At 48.6% G+C, this 9,030-nt stretch overlaps 1 non-coding gene across 1 annotated transcript; it reads right to left on the reverse strand.

Moving 5' to 3' along the window:
- Positions 1-1,494: 1,494 nt before the first annotated feature.
- Positions 1,495-1,566, reverse strand: TRNAT-CGU. Its single transcript has one exon. It is a non-coding gene; the product is annotated as a tRNA-Thr (tRNA).
- Positions 1,567-9,030: the final 7,464 nt, after the last annotated feature.

Consider the following 9,030-nt stretch of genomic DNA (forward strand, 5'->3'; position numbering starts at 1 on the left):
CACCACTTCGCGAAGCCGAGGTGGGTGGATCACTTGAGGTCAGGAGTTTGAGACCAGCCTGGACAATATGATGAAGCCCCGTCTCTGCTAAAAATACAAAAATTAGCCGGGTGTGGTGGCGCACGCCTGTAATCCCAGCTACTCAGAAGGCTAAGACAGGAGGATTGCTTGAACCCGGGAGGTGGAGATCTCGGAGTGAGCCAAGATCGTGCTACTGCACTCCAGCCTGGGCAAGAAAGCCAGATTCTGTCTCAAAAAAAAAAAAAAAAAGAAAAAAAGAAAAAAAGAATATTGCTCTCGTTTGAACAGTGGTCCTCAAGGTGCGGTCCAACATCAGCATCTCCAGGGAGCTCGTTAGAAATGCAAATGACCTGGGCCCAGCTCCGAGCTGCTGAACGCAGAATCCGTGTTTAACAAGCCCTCTAGGGGAGGCTGATGCACGCTCACAAGTGTAGAACCCCTGCTGTAGAAGGGGGACACTTACCCCGGGAGCTCCTGCTCCCTCCCTCTCTCCCTGTTACCTCCCGAGAGCCCGTTCTGGCCTGGCCAGTTCACCGAGGGAAGCCCAGAATCCAGTTCCACCAGGCGCACACCAGGCGCTGCACGAACGCCTCCTCCAGTTAGGAATCTCAGACTGATAAAGGCTTCCCCAAATTCACTCAAGCTGGGTTTTTCAGAGTGCACGATGCGGCGGTCCTGGATTGGGGTCATTGCATAACGTCTTCAAAGGCATTCCAGCAGCCCCTTGGTGCATCCTTCGTGATGCAAAGAAAACCTGTGTGATCTGACCGGAGCTCCATTTACGGAGGCCGCCTCCCAAGCAGCAGCCTTTCCCGGCAGCTGCTCACAAGCGCCCATTTTACAGAGGGGCAAGCGGGGGCTCAGAGCGGGAGGTTTCAGATTTGCGTGTCAGAATTGCTCCAAGCCTGGGCAGGGTTGCTTCTTTTTCGAATGCAATGCCTACAGTGGATTTCCTTTCAAAAATAGCAAGCCAGACAGACACCAGCTGACTCTGGGTGTGGGCTCTGTATCAGGCAACGGCAGGGCTTTTGTTAGAGCGGATAAAATTGGATTTTCCTGTGCAGAAGAATGTGGAGGAGCCCTTAAGCCAAACGCCAGAAGCTGGAAGTCTCCTTGCCCCAAGGGTGTTGGAGCTTCCCTGAGGCCATGATCTGCAGCCGACCTTTTGAGTTTGCGAGTCCCGCCCCACCCCCGGAGCCCTCCACCTTCTCCCAGGGGATGAAGCGTCCCAGGGATAGCTGTGTGTACGGAGCCGATCGCCGGGGCTGGCCAGATTTGCGGCCCAGACGCGCCGAGGCTGGACCACCCAGACTTCTATGTTCTGCGAGGGAAGCAGGGGAACTTGAACCCAAACCCTTGAAGGAAAACAGTTGGTCAGGTCCGCAGTCCAAGGGGAAGGATCTACTCGCAGAATGCGGTAGGAGTCGACCACTCCTAAAAAGTCTCCACCTTACAGGGTAAGGCTGGACACACAGGCACGGACGGGGTTCGAACCCGTGATCTTCGGTTTACGAGACCGACGCCTTACCACTTGGCCACCGCGCCTGCGTTACGATGGCGGCTTCGCGAACCTCTATCCTGGCGCTGCTCCCGTGCGCTCGCCCGGCGGGCACGAGCGCGCACCGCCCCCTTCCCCGTTGCGGCCGGCGGGGCGAAGCTTCAACGGGCGCGCGCCGGCGGGGTCGGGGTCTCGGGGGCGCGGCCCGCGGGGTCCTCCGTCGCCCGCAACGGGCTGGGGGACCTCTGAAGCCGGGGCGCAGCTGGATCGGTGTCCCGAGGGTCCCACAGGCGGGGCGCCGGCCGGCGTCTCAGAGGCCGGGTTCGAATCCCAGCCCTGCCAGGGATGTGGCGACTCGGGCAGGCTCGACTCGGAGCTTCAGTTTCCCCTCTAGAGCGAGGCACCCAGGAAGGCGAGGAATGGTGGCAGTTTTCCTTATCAACCCGACTCCGGGCAGTCCACCGCCGCCTTGCAGGGATCCCACGCCCAGCCAGGGTTGCTGGATGGAGGCGTGAGATTTAGAAAATAAAACCTCCTGGAATTTCCGCCTTTGGGAGGCCAGGGCGGAAGAATCGCTTGAGCCGAGGAGTTCGGGGCTGCAGGGAGCCGAGATCGCGCCACTGTACACTAGCCTGGGCGACAGAGGGAGACCTTGCCTCAAAGAAAAGAAAAAACAAATAAAAAACCGAAAGTTTCTTCTTCCCCCAATTTACCTGTTTAGCCTGGATGTGTCCCCGGTCCCAAGACGAGCAGCAGCACCTGGGATTTTGTTAGAAATGCAACTTCTCTCCCGCCCAGACCTGCTGACTCGGCGGCTAAATCAGCCCCAAGGCATCTGACAGTTTAATGTGCACGTTCATATTTATAGATTCAGACATGCCCTTTGATTTCCACACAAACGGACTGATTTACTGTTCTCTGCACTTTGAGTTTTCATGAATTAATGTATGATGTGTTAATTGAATGGCTCTTGGTAGGCAATACAGTTTAATCACCACAACTAATAGCATTGTTTGAGAAATATAGCAATTTCTATTATTCATGCATATGTTGTGTAATATTAACACAATATAGCAAATCATATGTACTAAAGTATATACTATAATTAATGGGATTATTATGCATGGGTGGGTTACCTTAGTCTCTAGTAGCTACATCTTTTCCATTGAGTGGCTGTGCTACAATTGATTTAAACTGTTGCTGGAAGGTGGGCATTAGGTTGACTGGAGGTATTTTGCCCACAGAACATTCTGCTATGTGTGTCCCTGCCTGCTGGTACCAGTGATGCGGTAGGGTATATAGGGGCCTATACTAAGAACGTGCACAGCCTACCATGCAGGTGTATAGGCAAATAGGAAGCTGAGAAATACCGGGGAGATGCTTTAAATGTCAAGGTTTGGGCAGGTGAGTAGAAAAGGTATAATTTTCCCTCCGGGCATCAGGACTGGAACCCTGAGGCCTTGCACCTGAAGTGCTGTGGCGCTCTAAGTGCAAATCACCTGGTAGCTCCCCAATTAAAAGAAAGACTTGGAGAACATTTTCAGAAAACGTGCACTACCAAGCATTGCTTCTGAATAGCAGATGATAATACTGGCTCCACTGTCCCCATCCCTTTTTTTGTTGGGGCAGGAGGGTGGCTGTTTATTGGGTTATTGGAATTACTGTGCTGAAGTGGCAGAGGCTTATGAAAAGAAATTAGCAAATGAAGGAAAATCCCATGGGGGCTGAATCCAAAACTAACTGGCAGGTAGAATGGAAATTGGATTTTAACGGGTACTTTTAAAATCTTTGTCTTCCGAGGGAAGGGAGGCAGTTGAAAGCCTCAGGTGTCCCAGGCACATGAAAAAGGGGCGTATGTACCTTGATGGCCAGGTGGGATGCCCTTTGTATCCTCAGGGCCTAGGGGGCCCTCTGGCCCTCTGTGAGCCCTAAAATAGAGCACACAGGTGGCAGGTGTTGGGCTGATAAACCAATTTATCTGGGAGGTGAAACGGAGACCTGAGGAGCCCTGGATCACAGATAACCTGGAGCGTGGAGCTGTCTGTTCTGGCCCTGGCGTCTGCACAAGGTATGTCCTCGACAAGTATTGTCGAACATGTCCTATTCCCTTCCACGTGGTTCTGGGAACCCTCCAACCACTGTACTAACAAACGTCCCAGTGCTGAACTTTCAGCAAGGCTTTTGGTGATCTAGCCAAAACCTTCCATTTCTCAGTCATAAGGAATTGGCCATCGTTCACCCTTAGTGAAAAACATTAAGCAAACATTCCCTGTCCTCTGACAGGGTCCGTGGTCCAGGTGAGGTCCTGATGGCACACAACTGTGACCCAATCCTAGGCCTCCCAAATGCTAGGGCGAGGAACCAGCGTTGGCTGAAGCAGACGGTGGTTTCAAGGGACTAGAAAGGCGATATTTTAAGTGAGGAAATGTCAGAATTGATCTGATGACAAAGCCGAGTGCCATGATGGAATACTTTTCATCTTTTTGTTGCTTCTGTATAATTTAGTTGCCTAGACCTGAATAATTTATAAGCATCCACTTTTCCTTTGTGTTGAAATTTAGGCACTCTTTTCTATTTTAGATATATATTTTGTTTGTATCTATATCATCTATATATCTATACATATATATGTCTTTAATCTTTTTTGGCTTTTTCTGGCACCTCTATTTCCCTGTGCCTGTCTGTAAAGTAGAAATTCTTAGGCCGGGTGTGGTGGCTCATGCCTGTAATCCTAGAACTTTGGGAGGCCGAGTTGGGTAGACTGAGCTCAGGAGTTCGAGACCAGCCTGGGCAACATGGTGAAACCCAGTCTCTTCTAAAATACAAAAAGTTAGCTGGGCGTGTTGGCATACGCCTATAGTCCCAGCTGCTCCGGAGGCTGAGGCAAGAGAATCGCTTGAACCTAGGAAGTAGAGGTTGCAGTGAGCCGAGACAGAGTGAGACTGTCTCAAAAATTTCTTAACCTGAGCCCATGCACTCAAGCCCAGGAAATGTGTGAATTCCCCAAAAGTATATATAAAGTGCATATGTAGTTTTCCTGGAAAAGGGATGTCACAATTTATCAGGGTTTTTGTTTTTGTTTTGAGACATGGTCTCGCTCTGTCGCCCAGGCTGGAGTGCAGTGGTGCAATCTCGGCTCACTGCAACCTCTGCCTCCTGGGTTCAAGCGATTCTCCTGCCTCAGCCTCCTGAGTAGCTGAGATTACAGGCGCCTGCCACCACACCTGGCTAATTTTTGTATTTTTAGTAGAGATGGGGTTTCGCCATGTTAGGCTGGTCTCGAGCTCCTGACCTCGTGACCCACCTGACTCAGCCTCCCAAAGTGCGGGGATTACAGGCATGAGCCACTGTGCCCGGCCGTTATCAGATTTTCCAAAAGACCTCCTGAGGGTCTTAGAAGGCTGAATGCCTTTTTACTTCCTCTCTCCCTTCCTGATGGTGCCTGATTAACCTAAGCCCCACGGGGATACAGTATCTCTCTCTAAAGTGGTTTAGCTACAGCTGTGGGTGTCTGAAAACTTGTTTCTGAACAATTCAATGGCAGTGTCTCCGAGACACGTTCTGGCTCCAGGGACGACCTGGGCTTCCCCCAGTTCCTCCATCCCGGCTCACCTCGTGTGCCTGGTGCCTGCTGCCCTCCACAGAATGAGGGTGGGCAACAGAGGCTCTTCCTGGCCTGTGAGGGGCTGGCACCTGCGTTATGTCAGGTAAGCCTTGGTGGTGGCTGGGTGGCACCTGCAGGTTTCATGAAAATGCAGGCTGATTCAGTTAGTCTGGGCTGGGTCCGTGGGGCTGCCTTTCTAACCTCCCAGGTGATGCTGCTTCCTGGTCCAGGGCGTCACTTTGGGAAGCACTACTTTAAAGTATTCCTGGATACATTCATTTGCTTGTGGAAGAGAAAAAACCCTTGTGCTTGGATATTTAGGTCATCTGAGGTCATGACAGCAGGCTTTTTACTAACACCCTAAATAAAGATTTTATTTAAAGAAGGCACACGTAGCTACTCACAGTATCCCAGCTCCTTGAGGCAGGGGCCCTGTGTTGTGAGGGATGGGCAGGGTTCTTTTTGTTTTTTAAAGAGACCAGGTCTTGCTCTGTCACTCAGACTGGAGTGCAATGGCACGATCATAGCTCACTGCAGCCTCTAACTCCTGGGCTCAAGTGATTCTCCTGCTTCAGCCCTGGGCTCAACTGGTCCTCCTGCCTCAGCCTCCTGAGTAGTTGGGACTAGAGGCACATGCCGCCACACCTACCTGGCTAATTTATTATTTTTATTTATTTTTGGAGATGAAGTCTTGCTCTGTCACACAGGCTGGAGTGCAGTCGTATGATCTCTGCTCACTTGCAAACTCTACCTCCCAGGTTCAAGGATTCTCTTGTCTCAGCCTCCTAAGTAGCTGAGATTACAGGCATTTGCCACCACACCCAGCTAATTTTTGTATTTCTAGTAGAGATGCTGTTTCACCGTGTTGACCACGCTGGTCTTGAACTCCTGACCTTAAGTGATCCACCCACCTCAGCCTCCCAAAGTGCTGGGATTACAGGCCTGAGCCACCTCTCCTAGCCCCAATTTTAAAATTCTTTTGTAGAGGTCGGGGAGGTGGGGGATCTTGCTATGTTGCCCAGGTTGGTCTTGAATTCCTGTGCTCAAGTGTTCTTCCTGTCTTGGTCTCCCAAAGTGCTTGGATTACAGGTGTGAGCCACCGTGCCCAGCCTCAGCACCATTTGTTGAAATGATTACCCTCTCCCTATTGAATTGCCTGGGTACCTTTGTTAAAATTCCATGAACTGCGTCTGTGTGGTCTATTTTTGGTCTTTTTATTCTGCTCTGTTGATCCATATGTCCATCTTTATGGCAATTACCACCAGTCTTGATTATTGCATATTTATAGTGGTTCAAAATCAAGTGCTGTAAATCCTTCCACTTTGTTTTTCTTTTACAAAATTGTTTTGCCTATAATAGATCCTTTGCATTTCCATATAATTCTTGGAATCGGCTCATCAGTTTCTATAAAATGCCTTCTGGGATTTTGATGGGGAATGCGTTGAATCTACAGATGAATTTGGGGGAAATTGATGACTTAACAGTATGGAATCTTCCTATCCATGAATATTTCATTTCCCCATTGTTTGATGCTGATGCCTGTGAATCTTTAATTCTGAATTCATTTCTTTGGAATTGAATTATGTGAGTTTCCTGTGATTTTTCAGTGGAGGAGGAGTTGGACTGATTATGGTAACTGTATTCACCTCCTTTTAACACCCTGTCCAAGTGAAAATCCCCACCACATGTGGGAATTGTGTCAGCACTGGCAGAATGCGGCGAGATGTGTGGTCTGTGTAACCAAAAATCTTCTGGCTTGAAAAGAGAGGTGATGATGATTGTTTCAACACCCTTAACAAATAATGGCAACCACACACAAAATGTTACAGGGATGAAAAGTAGATTTTTTTCCTGCACAGAAATTACAGTTGTACAGGATGCCCTGGTATCACCTCATCAAATCAATCTTTGAACCTCTCTAACCTTGGAAAATATCTGTTTAAATTGGTTCGTTCCAGAGCCAGAACAAGATCAAGTTGGCAGCTATGAATAATAAAAAGTTTTGTTCTTTTTTTCCTTTCCTTTTTTTCCCCCCAGATAAGCTGTAAAAAGGTCAACCAGATTATCTGAGCTACAACATTAGCATGCAGAGTAGACAACGGGTTGATCTATATAAGAAGCAGTAGACAGTGAAAGAACAAAATTGCTATTTCTCTTATCATTCTTCCTGCGCGGAGCACAGGGCCCCCACCCTCCCAGCTCTAAGTTCCCTTCTTCCCTCCTTCCTCCTTCTCTTTTTCAAGGTTGACCACTGTTAGGAGTTTACTTGGAATCATCACATTATCTTTTCTTTTGCTTTTGTGTTGATATTTATTTATCCATAGGAAATAATTTTGGGTAGGATTTTTTTCTCCCCACAAATGGTATCATATTGTATGCTTTTTTGTTGTTGTTGTTGAGACAGAGTCTCGCTCTGTTGCCAGGCTGGAGTGCAGTGATACGATCTCGGCTCACTGCAACCTCCGTCTCCCGGGTTCAAGTGATTGTCCCTGCCTCAGCCTCCTGAGTAGCAGGGATTACAGGCGCCTGCCACCACGCCTGGCTGATTTTGGTATTTTTAGTAGAGATGGGGTTTCGCCATGTTGGCCAGGCTGGTCTCGAACTCCTGACCTCAGGTGATCCACCCTCCTTGGCCTCCCACAGTGCTGGGATTACAGGGGTGAGCCACCGTGCCCGGCCATACACATTTTTTAATGTACATATTTTGGATTCTACAGACCACTGGAGGTCCAGCCATATTCCCTGTGGCTCTAGCTCATTCCTTATTTGCTGCATTCTCATCCACTAGGTGACTGCACCACAGTTTTCATAATTCCCCGCTGGATGCTATAGCTCACTCCTGTAGTCCCAGCACTTTGAGAGGCTGAGGTGGGCAGATCACCTGAGGTCAGCAGTTTGAGACCAGCCTGCCCAACATGGTGAAACCCTGTCTCTACTAAAAGTACAACAATAGCCAGGCGTGGTGGTGCGTGCCTGTAATCCCAGGTATTTGGGAGTCTGAGGCAGGAGAATCGCTTGAACCCAGGAGGCAGAGGTTGTGGTGAGCCAGGATCACGCCACTGTACTCCAGCCTGGGCGACAAGATTAAAACTCCATCTCAAATAATAATAATTATTATTCCCCTACTGCTGGCCACCTAGGTTGTTTCCAATTTTTCTTCATTACAGCTTGTCTTGCATTGTTGCACGTGTCCCTCATGCACACGTGTGGAGTTCTTGGCCATGGATATAAGGTCCATTGCTTTCCTAAGATGACCTCTCTGTGTTGTATTTTACCAGCCTTATCTGCTAAAAATATCTGCTTACTGGTGAGTGAGCTGGCCATCGGTCCCACTGGACTCCAGGAGTGATGTTTGCTTTTGCTCGAGTGGCTCTCATTTTTAGCTTTGTGTGGGGTTCGTTGAGAGGAGGTGGAAATAATGAGCCTCACTCTTTGTGTAACAATGTGGCCAATGTTTACCCAGCTGCTTGAGATGCGTGTTGTGGGTTGGAGTGTACTGGTATCAAACCAAATTCCTTTGGTTCTTTTTAGTGTTATGAGCTTGTAAGATACAATATGTAAATGTCCAAAATTAGTTCCTTCACATATGTTGCTACTTTCTGTAAAGTAGTAGGAGAATCTCACATGATGAATGATAGATGGTATGCATTTTGCAATATAGGAAATAATCATTTATTTCCCTTTATGTGTATTCATATTATACATTTCAATAACTCAGACCTTTACTCACATTATTCAGGAAGCGATTTTGATAATGACCTTTTCCTAGACCTTGTATTTTAAGATCCCTGGTACATAAATGACACAATCTTCTGGGTTGCAATGTTTAAGAGACGAAGTCTCACTCTGTCACCCAGGCTGGAGTGCAGTGGTGCAAGCTCAGCTGACTGCAATCTCCATTTCCCAG

The sequence above is a fragment of the Mandrillus leucophaeus genome, unplaced genomic scaffold, assembly GCF_000951045.1.
Source record: "Mandrillus leucophaeus isolate KB7577 unplaced genomic scaffold, Mleu.le_1.0 Scaffold253, whole genome shotgun sequence".
Lineage (NCBI taxonomy): Eukaryota > Metazoa > Chordata > Mammalia > Primates > Cercopithecidae > Mandrillus > Mandrillus leucophaeus.